This window comes from Pollachius pollachius (genome assembly GCF_949987615.1).
Source record: "Pollachius pollachius genome assembly, chromosome: 17".
In the NCBI taxonomy this organism is placed as follows: domain Eukaryota; kingdom Metazoa; phylum Chordata; class Actinopteri; order Gadiformes; family Gadidae; genus Pollachius; species Pollachius pollachius.
In genome coordinates this window covers 6,976,619-6,992,953 of record NC_136950.1, presented here as the reverse complement: position 1 = coordinate 6,992,953, position 16,335 = coordinate 6,976,619, and the positions used below count along the sequence as shown (strand labels likewise).

Genomic DNA, 16,335 nt, shown 5'->3' with positions numbered 1-16,335 from the left:
AACTTCAAACGGTTTACAAGAGCCTACACTACAGCCTATTTGACTGCCTGCATAGTACTTACTAAGTCAAATAAAAATATAAACAACAAAACAAAGTTATTTTTCACAACATCTAGCCTACATCTAACCAACCCGATCATGTTCCCCACCTCCAGGCTCCACTAGGGAGCAAGGAACAGTCGTCAATGACAAGGAGCGGATGAAATGAATCACCACTCACTGCCCGCTTCGCGCTCAGAAAGGAACATCAGTTCTCTTCATCGTGGCTAGAGTAACCGATCACTTTCCTACGATATTTCTCAAGTCAAAGACTATAGAAATGATCCCTGAAAGTATGATCTTAGTGTTAAAACGGGCGCGGACGGCCACCAATTCATGGGGTAGTCCTTCTCACTGGTGGTTGTGAGGTTGAACTTTCACAATATTTACGCTCATGTCAATATATAACGGATGACACTGATACAAGTGTTAGGTTATTGAAACTGAACTCTGGAGTTAATGATGTAGACAGGATACAAAAACAAGCATTTGAAACTTCATATGTTAAGTTTCTCTGAATGTTTACATGCATAACCCTAATATTGTTTTAATAATGGAACATGAGGACAAACATTGCTATAGAATGACGTTGAAAACTAGTAATCATAGAGGGCAATACAGGAAACACGTAGAACTATTTTAAAGGAGTGATTTGAAACAGAGATATAGAGATAGCCTAAATAGTTCCCACATCTCTATGCGAGACACGGGGGTCCTTTGACGAAAGTACCACCCCGCCTGTCGGAGTTCAACTCAATCCCCACTGCTTTAGTTCAACTCACATCCGACCTCTCTGTTTATTTGTTATTCAAAATCCTACCAAGTGTTAAACACAGGAAATTCGTGTGCATAGGCTACTGCTATATTGTGCCGTTATTGTCCAGACATTCAAGATTCAGCGTGTGCCAATGACTTGATACTGTCTACAATATGATAACCTGCACATAGAGTGAATTAACAATTTATACTACTCGATATGGCCGTCACTCGCATCACATCATGAGTGAAATATTATTTTATATATTATTTACACCTGAGCATTTACACCGGCAATGCAGGTAACTTCAAACGGTTTACAAGAGCCTACACTACAGCCTATTTGACTGCCTGCATAGTACTTACTAAGTCAAATAAAAATATTAACGACAAAACAAAATTATTTTCCACAATATCTAGCCTACATCTAACCACTCTGATCATGCTCCCCACCTCCAGGCTCCACTAGGGAGCAAGGAACGGTCATCAATGACAAGGAGCGGATGAAATGAATCACCACTCACTGCCCGCTTCGCGCTCAGAAAGGAACATCAGTTCTCTTCATCGTGGTTAGAGTAACCGATCACTTTCCTACGATATTTCTCAAACCAAAGACTATAGAAATGATCCCTGAAAGTATGATCTTAGTGTTAAAACGGGCGCGGACGCCCACCAATTCATGGGGTAGTCCTTCTCACTGGTGGTTGTGAGGTTGAACTTTCACAATATTTACGCTCATGTCAATATAACGGATGACACTGATACAAGTGTTAGGTTATTGAAACTGAACTCTGGAGTTAATGATGTAGACAGGATACAAAAACAAGCATTTGAAACTTCATATGTTAAGTTTCTCTGAATGTTTACATGTATAACCCTAATATTGTTTTAATAATGGAACATGAGGACAAACATTGCTATAGAATGACGTTGAAGACTAGTAATAATAGAGGGCAATTCAGGAAACACGCACAACTATGTTAAAGGAGTGATTTGATACAGAGATATAGAGATAGCCTAAATAGTTCCCACATCTCTTTGCGAGACACGGGGGTCCGTTGACGAAAGTACCACCCCGCCTGTCGGAATTCAACTCAATCCCCACTGCTTTAGTTCAACTCACATCCGACCTCTCTGTTTATTTGTTATTCAAAATCCTACCAAGTGTTAAACACAGGAAATTCGTGTGCATAGGCTAATGCTATATTGTGCCGTTATTGTACAGACATTCCAGATTCAGCGTTTGCAAATGACTTGATACTGTCTACAATATGATAACCTGCACATGGAGTGAATTAACAATTCAAACTACTTGATATGACCATCACTCACATCCCGTGAGTGAAATATTATTTCATATATTATAATCACCGGCAATGCAGGTAACTTCAAACGGTTTACAAGAGCCTACACTACAGCCTATTTGACTGCCTGCATAGTACTTACTAAGTCAAATAAAAATATTAACGACAAAACAAAATTATTTTCCACAATATCTAGCCTACATCTAACCACTCTGATCATGCTCCCCACCTCCAGGCTCAACTAGGGAGCAAGGAACGGTCATCAATGACAAGGAGCGGATGAAATAAATCACCACTCACTGCCCGCTTCGCGCTCAGAAAGGAACATCAGTTCTCTTCATCGTGGTTAGAGTAACCGATCAATTTCCTACGATATTTCTCAAGTCAAAGACTATAGAAATGATCCCTGAAAGTATGATCTTAGTGTTTAAACGGGCGCGGACGGCCACCAATTCATGGGGTAGTCCTTCTCACTGGTGGTTTTGAGGTTGAACTTTCACAATATTTACGCTCAAGTAAATGTAACGGATGACACTGATACAAGTGTTAGGTTATTGAAACTGAACTCTGGAGTTAATGATGTAGACAGGATACAAAAACAAGCATTTGAAACTTCATATGTTAAGTTTCTCTGAATGTTTACATGTATAACCCTAATATTGTTTTAATAATGGAACATGAGGACAAACATTGCTATAGAATGACGTTGAAGACTAGTAATAATAGAGGGCAATTCAGGAAACACGCACAACTATGTTAAAGGAGTGATTTGATACAGAGATATAGAGATAGCCTAAATAGTTCCCACATCTCTTTGCGAGACACGGGGGTCCGTTGACGAAAGTACCACCCCGCCTGTCGGAATTCAACTCAATCCCCACTGCTTTAGTTCAACTCACATCCGACCTCTCTGTTTATTTGTTATTCAAAATCCTACCAAGTGTTAAACACAGGAAATTCGTGTGCATAGGCTAATGCTATATTGTGCCGTTATTGTACAGACATTCCAGATTCAGCGTTTGCAAATGACTTGATACTGTCTACAATATGATAACCTGCACATGGAGTGAATTAACAATTCAAACTACTTGATATGACCATCACTCACATCCCGTGAGTGAAATATTATTTCATATAATATAATCACCGGCAATGCAGGTAACTTCAAACGGTTTACAAGAGCCTACACTACAGCCTATTTGACTGCCTGCATAGTACTTACTAAGTCAAACAAAAATATTAACGACAAAACAAAGTTATTTTCCACAATATCTAGCCTACATCTAACCACTCTGATCATGCTCCCCACCTCCAGGCTCCACTAGGGAGCAAGGAACGGTCATCAATGCCAAGGAGCGGATGAAATGAATCACCACTCACTGCCCGCTTCGCGCTCAGAAAGGAACATCAGTTCTCTTCATCGTGGTTAGAGTAACCGATCACTTTCCTACGATATTTCTCAAGTCAAAGACTATAGAAATGATCCCTGAAAGTATGATCTTAGTGTTAAAACGGGCGCGGACGGCCACCAATTCATGGGGTAGTCCTTCTCACTGGTGGTTTTGAGGTTGAACTTTCACAATATTTACGCTCAAGTCAATGTAACGGATGACACTGATACAAGTGTTAGGTTATTTAAACTGAACTCTGGAGTTAATGATGTAGACAGGATACAAAAACAAGCATTTGAAACTTCATATGTTAAGTTTCTCTGAATGTTTACATGTATAACCCTAATATTGTTTTAATAATGGAACATGAGGACAAACATTGCTATAGAATGACGTTGAAGACTAGTAATAATAGAGGGCAATTCAGGAAACACGCACAACTATGTTAAAGGAGTGATTTGATACAGAGATATAGAGATAGCCTAAATAGTTCCCACATCTCTTTGCGAGACACGGGGGTCCGTTGACGAAAGTACCACCCCGCCTGTCGGAATTCAACTCAATCCCCACTGCTTTAGTTCAACTCACATCCGACCTCTCTGTTTATTTGTTATTCAAAATCCTACCAAGTGTTAAACACAGGAAATTCGTGTGCATAGGCTAATGCTATATTGTGCCGTTATTGTACAGACATTCCAGATTCAGCGTGTGCAAATGACTTGATACTGTCTACAATATGATAACCTGCACATGGAGTGAATTAACAATTCAAACTACTTGATATGACCATCACTCACATCCCGTGAGTGAAATATTATTTCATATATTATAATCACCGGCAATGCAGGTAACTTCAAACGGTTTACAAGAGCCTACACTACAGCCTATTTGACTGCCTGCATAGTACTTACTAAGTCAAAAAAAAATATTAACGACAAAACAAAGTTATTTTGCACAATATCTAGCCTACATCTAACCACTCTGATCATGTTCCCCACCTCCAGGCTCCACTAGGGAGCAAGGAACGGTCATCAATGACAAGGAGCGGATGAAATGAATCACCACTCACTGCCCGCTTCGCGCTCAGAAAGGAACATCAGTTCTCTTCATCGTGGTTAGAGTAACCGATCACTTTCCTACGATATTTCTCAAGTCAAAGACTATAGAAATGATCCCTGAAAGTATGATCTTAGTGTTAAAACGGGCGCGGACGGCCACCAATTCATGGGGTAGTCCTTCTCACTGGTGGTTTTGAGGTTGAACTTTCACAATATTTACGCTCAAGTCAATGTAACGGATGACACTGATACAAGTGTTAGGTTATTGAAACTGAACTCTGGAGTTAATGATGTAGACAGGATACAAAAACAAGCATTTGAAACTTCATATGTTAAGTTTCTCTGAATGTTTACATGTATAACCCTAATATTGTTTTAATAATGGAACATGAGGACAAACATTGCTATAGAATGACGTTGAAGACTAGTAATAATAGAGGGCAATTCAGGAAACACGCACAACTATGTTAAAGGAGTGATTTGATACAGAGATATAGAGATAGCCTAAATAGTTCCCACATCTCTTTGCGAGACACGGGGGTCCGTTGACGAAAGTACCACCCCGCCTGTCGGAATTCAACTCAATCCCCACTGCTTTAGTTCAACTCACATCCGACCTCTCTGTTTATTTGTTATTCAAAATCCTACCAAGTGTTAAACACAGGAAATTCGTGTGCATGGGCTAATGCTATATTGTGCCGTTATTGTACAGACATTCCAGATTCAGCGTGTGCACATGACTAGATACTGTCTACAATATGATAACCTGCACATGGAGTGAATTAACAATTCAAACTACTTGATATGACCATCACTCACATCCCATGAGTGAAATACTATTTCATATATTATAATCACCGTCAATGCAGGTAACTTCAAACGGTTTACAAGAGCCTACACTACAGCCTATTTGACTGCCTGCATAGTACTTACTAAGTCAAATAAAAATATAAACAACAAAACAAAGTTATTTTTCACAACATCTAGCCTACATCTAACCACTCCGATCATGTTCCCCACCTCCAGGCTCCACTAGGGAGCAAGGAACGGTCGTCAATGACAAGGAGCGGATGAAATGAATCACCACTCACTGCCCGCTTCGCGCTCAGAAAGGAACATCAGTTCTCTTCATCGTGGCTAGAGTAACCGATCACTTTCCTACGATATTTCTCAAGTCAAAGACTATAGAAATGATCCCTGAAAGTATGATCTTAGTTTTAAAACGGGCGCGGACGGCCACCAATTCATGGGGTAGTCCTTCTCACTGGTGGTTGTGAGGTTGAACTTTCACAATATTTACGCTCATGTCAATATATAACGGATGACACTGATACAAGTGTTAGGTTATTGAAACTGAACTCTGGAGTTAATGATGTAGACAGGATACAAAAACAAGCATTTGAAACTTCATATGTTAAGTTTCTCTGAATGTTTACATGCATAACCCTAATATTGTTTTAATAATGGAACATGAGGACAAACATTGCTATAGAATGACGTTGAAAACTAGTAATCATAGAGGGCAATACAGGAAACACGTAGAACTATTTTAAAGGAGTGATTTGAAACAGAGATATAGAGATAGCCTAAATAGTTCCCACATCTCTATGCGAGACACGGGGGTCCTTTGACGAAAGTACCACCCCGCCTGTCGGAGTTCAACTCAATCCCCACTGCTTTAGTTCAACTCACATCCGACCTCTCTGTTTATTTGTTATTCAAAATCCTACCAAGTGTTAAACACAGGAAATTCGTGTGCATAGGCTACTGCTATATTGTGCCGTTATTGTCCAGACATTCAAGATTCAGCGTGTGCCAATGACTTGATACTGTCTACAATATGATAACCTGCACATAGAGTGAATTAACAATTTATACTACTCGATATGGCCGTCACTCGCATCACATCATGAGTGAAATATTATTTTATATATTATTTACACCTGAGCATTTACACCGGCAATGCAGGTAACTTCAAACGGTTTACAAGAGCCTACACTACAGCCTATTTGACTGCCTGCATAGTACTTACTAAGTCAAAAAAAAATATTAACGACAAAACAAAGTTATTTTGCACAATATCTAGCCTACATCTAACCACTCTGATCATGTTCCCCACCTCCAGGCTCCACTAGGGAGCAAGGAACGGTCATCAATGACAAGGAGCGGATGAAATGAATCACCACTCACTGCCCGCTTCGCGCTCAGAAAGGAACATCAGTTCTCTTCATCGTGGTTAGAGTAACCGATCACTTTCCTACGATATTTCTCAAGTCAAAGACTATAGAAATGATCCCTGAAAGTATGATCTTAGTGTTAAAACGGGCGCGGACGGCCACCAATTCATGGGGTAGTCCTTCTCACTGGTGGTTTTGAGGTTGAACTTTCACAATATTTACGCTCAAGTCAATGTAACGGATGACACTGATACAAGTGTTAGGTTATTGAAACTGAACTCTGGAGTTAATGATGTAGACAGGATACAAAAACAAGCATTTGAAACTTCATATGTTAAGTTTCTCTGAATGTTTACATGTATAACCCTAATATTGTTTTAATAATGGAACATGAGGACAAACATTGCTATAGAATGACGTTGAAGACTAGTAATAATAGAGGGCAATTCAGGAAACACGCACAACTATGTTAAAGGAGTGATTTGATACAGAGATATAGAGATAGCCTAAATAGTTCCCACATCTCTTTGCGAGACACGGGGGTCCGTTGACGAAAGTACCACCCCGCCTGTCGGAATTCAACTCAATCCCCACTGCTTTAGTTCAACTCACATCCGACCTCTCTGTTTATTTGTTATTCAAAATCCTACCAAGTGTTAAACACAGGAAATTCGTGTGCATGGGCTAATGCTATATTGTGCCGTTATTGTACAGACATTCCAGATTCAGCGTGTGCACATGACTAGATACTGTCTACAATATGATAACCTGCACATGGAGTGAATTAACAATTCAAACTACTTGATATGACCATCACTCACATCCCATGAGTGAAATACTATTTCATATATTATAATCACCGTCAATGCAGGTAACTTCAAACGGTTTACAAGAGCCTACACTACAGCCTATTTGACTGCCTGCATAGTACTTACTAAGTCAAATAAAAATATAAACAACAAAACAAAGTTATTTTTCACAACATCTAGCCTACATCTAACCACTCCGATCATGTTCCCCACCTCCAGGCTCCACTAGGGAGCAAGGAACGGTCGTCAATGACAAGGAGCGGATGAAATGAATCACCACTCACTGCCCGCTTCGCGCTCAGAAAGGAACATCAGTTCTCTTCATCGTGGCTAGAGTAACCGATCACTTTCCTACGATATTTCTCAAGTCAAAGACTATAGAAATGATCCCTGAAAGTATGATCTTAGTTTTAAAACGGGCGCGGACGGCCACCAATTCATGGGGTAGTCCTTCTCACTGGTGGTTGTGAGGTTGAACTTTCACAATATTTACGCTCATGTCAATATATAACGGATGACACTGATACAAGTGTTAGGTTATTGAAACTGAACTCTGGAGTTAATGATGTAGACAGGATACAAAAACAAGCATTTGAAACTTCATATGTTAAGTTTCTCTGAATGTTTACATGCATAACCCTAATATTGTTTTAATAATGGAACATGAGGACAAACATTGCTATAGAATGACGTTGAAAACTAGTAATCATAGAGGGCAATACAGGAAACACGTAGAACTATTTTAAAGGAGTGATTTGAAACAGAGATATAGAGATAGCCTAAATAGTTCCCACATCTCTATGCGAGACACGGGGGTCCTTTGACGAAAGTACCACCCCGCCTGTCGGAGTTCAACTCAATCCCCACTGCTTTAGTTCAACTCACATCCGACCTCTCTGTTTATTTGTTATTCAAAATCCTACCAAGTGTTAAACACAGGAAATTCGTGTGCATAGGCTACTGCTATATTGTGCCGTTATTGTCCAGACATTCAAGATTCAGCGTGTGCCAATGACTTGATACTGTCTACAATATGATAACCTGCACATAGAGTGAATTAACAATTTATACTACTCGATATGGCCGTCACTCGCATCACATCATGAGTGAAATATTATTTTATATATTATTTACACCTGAGCATTTACACCGGCAATGCAGGTAACTTCAAACGGTTTACAAGAGCCTACACTACAGCCTATTTGACTGCCTGCATAGTACTTACTAAGTCAAATAAAAATATTAACGACAAAACAAAATTATTTTCCACAATATCTAGCCTACATCTAACCACTCTGATCATGCTCCCCACCTCCAGGCTCCACTAGGGAGCAAGGAACGGTCATCAATGACAAGGAGCGGATGAAATGAATCACCACTCACTGCCCGCTTCGCGCTCAGAAAGGAACATCAGTTCTCTTCATCGTGGTTAGAGTAACCGATCACTTTCCTACGATATTTCTCAAATCAAAGACTATAGAAATGATCCCTGAAAGTATGATCTTAGTGTTAAAACGGGCGCGGACGCCCACCAATTCATGGGGTAGTCCTTCTCACTGGTGGTTGTGAGGTTGAACTTTCACAATATTTACGCTCATGTCAATATAACGGATGACACTGATACAAGTGTTAGGTTATTGAAACTGAACTCTGGAGTTAATGATGTAGACAGGATACAAAAACAAGCATTTGAAACTTCATATGTTAAGTTTCTCTGAATGTTTACATGTATAACCCTAATATTGTTTTAATAATGGAACATGAGGACAAACATTGCTATAGAATGACGTTGAAGACTAGTAATCATAGAGGGCAATTCAGGAAACACGCACAACTATGTTAAAGGAGTGATTTGACACAGAGATATAGAGATAGCCTAAATAGTTCCCACATCTCTATGCGAGACACGGGGGTCCGTTGACGAAAGTACCACCCCGCCTGTCGGAATTCAACTCAATCCCCACTGCTTTATTTCAACTCACATCCGACCTCTCTGTTTATTTGTTATTCAAAATCCTACCAAGTGTTAAACACAGGAAATTTGTGTGCATAGGCTACTGCTATATTGTGCCGTTATTGTACAGACATTCCAGATTCAGCGTGTGCAAATGACTTGATACTGTCTACAATATGATAACCTGCACAAAGAGTGAATTAACAATTCACACTACTCGATATGGCCATCACTCGCATCACATGAGTGAATTATTTTATATATTATTTACACCTGAGCATTTACACCGGCAATGCAGGTAACTTCAAACGGCTTGCAAGAGCCTACACTACATTAGTCTATTTGATTTCCTGCATAATATTTACTAGGTAAATTAAAAAAACTAACGACAAAACATATAGTAATGTTTTAAGATATCTAGCCTACATCTAACCACTCTGATCATATTCCCTACCTCCAGGATCCACTAGGGAGCAAGGAACGGTCATCAATGACAAGGAGCGGGTGAAATGAATCATCACTTACTACCCGCTTCACGCTCAGAAAGGAACATCAGCTCTCTTCATCGTGGTTAGAGTAACCGATCACTTTCCTACGATATTTCTCAAGTCAAATACTATAGAAATGATCCCTGAAAGTATGATCTTAGTGTAAAAACGGGCGCGGACGGCCACCAATTCATGGGGTAGTCCTTCTCACTGGTGGTTGTGAGGTTGAACTTTCACAATATTTACGCTCATGTCAATATAACGGATGACACTGATACAAGTGTTAGGTTATTGAAACTGAACTCTGGAGTTAATGATGTAGACAGGATACAAAAACAAGCATTTGAAACTTCATATGTTAAGTTTCTCTGAATGTTTGCATGCATAACCCTAATATTGTTTTAATAATGGAACATGAGGACAAACATTGCTATAGAATGACGTTGAAAACTAGTAATCATAGAGGGCAATTCAGGAAACACGCAGAACTATGTTAAAGGAGTGATTTGAAACTGAGATATAGAGAACCTCCAAACACTATGAGGAGGTGCGCAGGGCCAGAGAGTAACCGGATGGCAGGCACTGTGATATTTTTTCATATGACCTGCCTATTAAGGCAAGCAGGGAAATCTCCTGTGAGCATTGAGAAAAGGGACGGAGAAGGAAAACATCCTTGAGATCCAGGGATATGAACCAAGCGACCCCTCTCACACTGTTCTCACTCTCTCGAAAAGTGAAAACTGATAAGTTAAAAATGCAAAGATTCTGAATGGGGTCTCGTCTACCAAGAGACGAGCAACGGGGTCCTTCAACCGTCTCCGCCATCCCCATAAAGGGCAGGCGACAGTGCATGAACTAAATGTGGGGACTGGATGTCCCCACCTGAGGAAGAGATGGATAGATGGATGGAAGTAGGGCGGGTTTGGGGGATGGAGGAAGGAAGGGATGGCGGGATAGAAGTAGGAAAGGATGGGGGAATGGAGGAAAGAATGGATGGAGGGATGGTCGAGGGAAGAGATGGAGGATGGGCGGAAGGATAGAGGCCAGTAAGAAACTTAGTGAGGCAGATTGCTCTCCTCGGAAGGGGAAACCAGTGTTCCAACGTATGAGCCACTGGTTGCTCTGAACTACTACTCGGCATCACATGGCAACAATGTAGTGTGGCAAAAAGGACACAGCAAACAAATACCAGAGTAGACAACTTTTATCGCATCTAATAAAGCATACCAAATTCATACTGAGTGTAGCACAAAACATTGGCCTTCTTGTATGACTGGGGTAACTTCCCATTCAGGCGCTGGGCGTTTTGTTATGCGTGTGTGCATTGTGAACCTTTAACCCTTAAAACATAATTTGTAATGGGTTAATTACGCAACAAATATCTTGATCACCCTCTCGATGATCTTACCACCGCCTGGGCAGGGGGCCTGGGGTTAGGGCTAGGGTTAGTGCAGCCTCTTGGCCCAGGCATAGCAGGTGTTGAGTTGAGCGGTACGTCGGCTCCGGCCCTCCGCCGGGGGGCTACTCCTTGGACAGGCCGATCACCAGCAGGCCCTGGCCCATGGCCGAGCCCAGGGCCGGGTGCAGTCCGGCCCGCGTCGCTGCTGTCTGCAGGGACGTAAACTGACTTATTAGTTGAGCTTTTTCCAAGGGTAGAGGAGATAAGGCGAGTTTCGTGCCCCCCCCCCCCCCCCCCCCCCCCCACCGTCAGAAAAGAAAAAAAAAGCCTCCTTCAACAGAGGATATGACGAGTCATTTTCCTCTGCTGGCTTTGTTGCAACAGATGCCTCACATGCACCTAGGCTCCTGTATGTGGCCTTTGGGCAGGCACTTTTAAATGAGGCAATGACGCCATCGAAACGTCTCCCATACCTAGAGTCCAAAAGGATAAACCGGTCTAATAGTTGAGCGTATGAAGAGAAAACAAGCTAGCCAGGTTTGGAAAGCCAGCTCATCTGTAGACGGAGCTGCTCTTCCTTCATCATTTCTTGGGGCTAACTGTATTGCAAAGGCCAAGAAGCCTTCTACCATCGGAGAGGAATTCATTTTACGTGCTCCAAGGACATCTGTTGCCAGCTGTTGGCAGAGACTGTAGTCAATAAGGTATCCAAAAGTTCCACTTTTGACACCGTCGCTCTGAGGATTGATGACACGGATGAAGATGTTGACGGACAATGTTTGAGAGACTCAATAAGTCTGCGGGGTACAAGTTGATGAATCAACAGACTAGGATCACTAAGCAATACTGCTTCTCTATGTGCAATATTTTTTAAAGAGGATTTACATGAGGATATGTTATGCGCCCTTTCATTGCCAAATAACACAACAGTGGGTGACATATTCAAGGCGTTGAAGGACAACATGACAAAAATAGTTATTAGTTAATAGTTATAATTATTAATATATTTTTATGATTTTTGTTTGCATCTACCTTTATTTCACAAACCAAATCTTTGGTGTTGGAGTTTTTAAACTTAGGATAGGCTTGAGATATTGAGTACCTGAATAATAATATAATTACACCTATAATAATAGTTTACCCATAGTTTTCTTCAATAAAGAAGCAAGTTAAATTCAAAATAAAAGTTTTCAAAAAATTCAACACCCTTTAAAAGGCCAAAAATTAGAAAGTAAATTACTATTTTAATTCCATATTCTTTCCTTTGAGGGCGACCAGCGCCCACCACAAGGTGGCGCGGCCGAGCTTCGCCCGTGCTTGGCGGGATATCGCTGCCCTCCACTTAACATGTTGGTGCTGCTTCTCTGCGTCTTGTCCGCAAGTCTACCTGCACATTCCCTCGTCGAGAGAAATTACGCTCCGATCATCGGTAAGAAACTAAATATAAGTCGTTCTATAAGTAGACCGAGAAGAAAAGTGTTGTGTTAAATTAAGATATTGAAAAATGAATGTCCCTTCTCAAGGTATACTGACTAGGAATCAGTAGTTCACCAATCCAGGCTTATCTTTCTCCCTCTAAATATTTTTGGGAAAATGTTATATTGTTTGGAGGCAAAAGTCTGTCACTGTTTTTTTGGACCAAATGCCTATAAAATGTTAGTAGTAAATATTCAGTTCTTTGGAAAATGTACAACATATATCAAATCAGCGAGCTAGAGAGTCACAGACACAACATACAATTTTCTATGGTATAATTTTGATTTATGAGTGAGAGTGTTCTTATTTTGACACCACTCTCACCACTGTGTATTGGTTGAAATGTATTTTTTTTTCTCTTAACATGTCCCACATGTAAACCATAATCAAGGGTTCAATCAACAACATTAACTGACCAGACTAAGACGTAGCGTGTTCTTATCTTTCTAATTCTTTTACTGCCAGGGTTAGGGGTCCCGTCTGCACCATGCAGAACTATCACTGTCTACATGATAAAAGTTTTTTAGTGGTGGATTGCAATTTGCCCCATTTTGGTAGAATTGTCTGTATTAAACATACACATCTGATTTAGCTCAAACTTCTTTTCTGCAACCGGATCAACCAGACATTGGAGCACTATACAAGCCTCTTCAACTCCTTGAATGAGTACCGTAAATTACCTTATAAAAAATATTCTTTCTAAAAACAGAAGAAAATACACTTCTTGATTGTGACTGTTTGAGAATAGGAGTACCTTACACCAAAAATAATTATGTTTATTAACTCTAACTGTACTTGTTGACAGAGTAATTTTCCCAGGTGGCGCATCCAACCTTATTACATCAGCTTCTTCTAGATCTGCAAAGATATTCTACCAGCTGGCTATGGAGGTACAAATTCACCTTGCCCACGGGCAATCAAGGGACGGTTGCAGCATGTTAAAAAAACATTACATTTCACAAATTAACTTTTGTTTTTGTCTGAGTACCGAATGCGGAATTCAGCATCATGTTCCAACATCCAGCTTGTTTAAGAGCCAAGATGGCCGATAAGTGAATAAGGACCATTGAGCTCCTTCCTGCATACGTTTCCCCTTTGAGGCAAACTCCAGAGGGGACTATTTTCCAATATGGGGCACGTGTCTGGGCTTTGAAGAGCTCACCTACCTGACCAGCGGGAGGCTGCTCCTTTCTCTCACCAACACCAGAGGAATACCTTTACCCATGGTCTTCACCAACGGTACAAACTTCACGGTTCCAAAACAACCGCTGTGTATCAACAACCACAATACATGTGGCTGTTGTCAGATAAGCCTAGTGAGAAAAGCCTGCAGACAGATAAACCATAGATCCTAAATAGTTGGTATTGTCGTTGTTGTTACATTTATCCTTCAGTCATTTATTCTCACTACTGTCATCCCCACACATGACGTATATCCTATTTATGCTTATTATGGCCTTGCCTTATTTTTGCTTGAAATGCCATTAAAGGAAGGTGATTATCAGTGCTACACTTTTTCACTGTGGATCACAAAGTGTCATTGGGGTGTTATAACGGCTGACTTACAGATCCCCAGCAGAGCAGGATGTTCGGAGGGTTCCCGCCAGATCTTTTGGATGAGATGGCCGCCGAGCCGATATCAGCCGACGTCCACAAGTGGAGCGTCACTTCTGATGTAGGCACTGTCAAAATATTTACACATATGTTTTTTTTATTTAGCCTTTGTTTAATAAAATTGATCTCATTGAGATTCAAAAACTATTTTGGAAGGGAGAGAGCCGTGGCCAAGACAAGCAGCACAAAAACACGGTTGCAGAAACACATTTAGAGAAACCTTAAATAGGTTAAAATATTTTACAGTTACAAAAATATACAATATACGCAATTAAACGCAGGTGGCTGGGATGAGAAGCATTGATTAAAACAACTACTTACTACTCATTTAACTTAATTCTCCTCCTTATTTTTCCATCCAGAATCCTTTAGGTTAATCTGTAACCTGAGACCTCTGTAATAACCAGTCAAACTTCTATTGCTCCTTAGAGCGTACAGCCTCAACTTGTTTCTTGGGAAATAATACAGACGATTCATTACCATTGTCCACATATTTTGGGTTACAATCAAGTTTTCTTTCTTGTTTAATTTCAATAGTAAATGGTGATGTATTTTGTTGTTCTGTAAATAAATGTATGCCGTTATTCACCAAGTCAGTCTCCATAAAGCTTTACAAAAGTTTATTGTTTGCGACTGCTGTTTCAGGACTTTTCCACAGAGCTGAACATGTTTTACAGTGACGAAACAACAACATTTGTGTCGACTATGGAAGGTAAGCAACACAGTCACATGACCCATCTACGAGAACAAAGACCCAAACTTAGCCTCATAAGTATACATCTCTTCTCCTCACACCAGCGTACAATTACCCCATCTATGGAACCCTTTGGCACCCTGAGAAGAACGCCTTCGAGTGGACCCGGGACTACATCCCCCACTCACCAGCTGCCAAACCACCTTCTTCATGGCCGACTTCTTTAGCTTAATACTTTAAACTTCATTCAAAATAACATGGCACAATAACTTGAACAGGTTAACGTTTGTTTTCCAAAGCATGAGCAAACGTTTGTTTTCTTCTGATAGTTGGACCTCCTGGGCCTCACCATTTTAAAGTCTGTCACAGCCTAATCTTGTCGGAGAACCCATTCCCATTATAACCATTGGGTGATCTCTAAAGCCTTTTATTTTTTTAAATCTTGTTTACATTTCTACAGCGAGGAACCCCGCGGGGCACCACCGCCGCGAGGCACCACCGCCGCGAGGCACCACCGCCGCGGGGCACCACCGCCGCGGGGCACCACCGCCGCGAGGCATTGCCCGCTGCCCGCTGCCCGCCGCCGAGGCACCACTGCTCCGGCGGGGGACAATCGCAGTCAATCCCTTTCTCCTCCATGTCGTGTTTCATGTGCTTCGAGAGTCAAAGCCAGATTTCCTTTCCCCCCGATTCCTTCTCAACCATGGCTGAGATAACCCCCACTATGAGTCTCGTTGTGGAAATACCAGAGACGTCAGAGAACCCGATGTGTTATGCGCCATAACACCAACAGCAGAACAGTTATCCAAATAACGTTATTTTTTGTTTCGTTTTGTTTTCTCAAAAGGCAGAGCAGGATTGCTAGTGCTCGTTTTACACCTAACGTTATTTCTAGCTAGTGGGGGACGATAGGCAGGCTAGGGGAACTCATATAAATCATGTTGGAAAACATCATGAAGGTAATTCTTCATACCATGGGACCTTTAAGATCTACATGTAGGCCTATATACACCCCACTCTGAGCCACATAGTGCCCTGCCAGATGTAATCATAATAGAAGAAAACTCATTATGAAAAATAAAGCAATGTTAAAAACTAAAATAACTATGTGTTTGTTTGTTGTATTTCTTGTCCAGCTAGGAAGGCACTCCTAAACAAATGGGCTGACTTGTACAT

General features: G+C 40.9%; 1 pseudogene across 1 annotated transcript; it reads left to right on the top strand.

The window, feature by feature from the left end:
- The first annotated feature begins 12,883 nt into the window (after positions 1-12,883).
- Positions 12,884-15,399, top strand: LOC307088648 (gamma-glutamyl hydrolase-like; annotated as a pseudogene). The gene is made up of 7 exons: positions 12,884-12,898; positions 13,444-13,517; positions 13,657-13,741; positions 13,952-14,090; positions 14,420-14,526; positions 15,111-15,177; positions 15,264-15,399. The product of its transcript is annotated as a gamma-glutamyl hydrolase-like (transcript).
- The last annotated feature ends 936 nt before the right edge of the window (positions 15,400-16,335 follow it).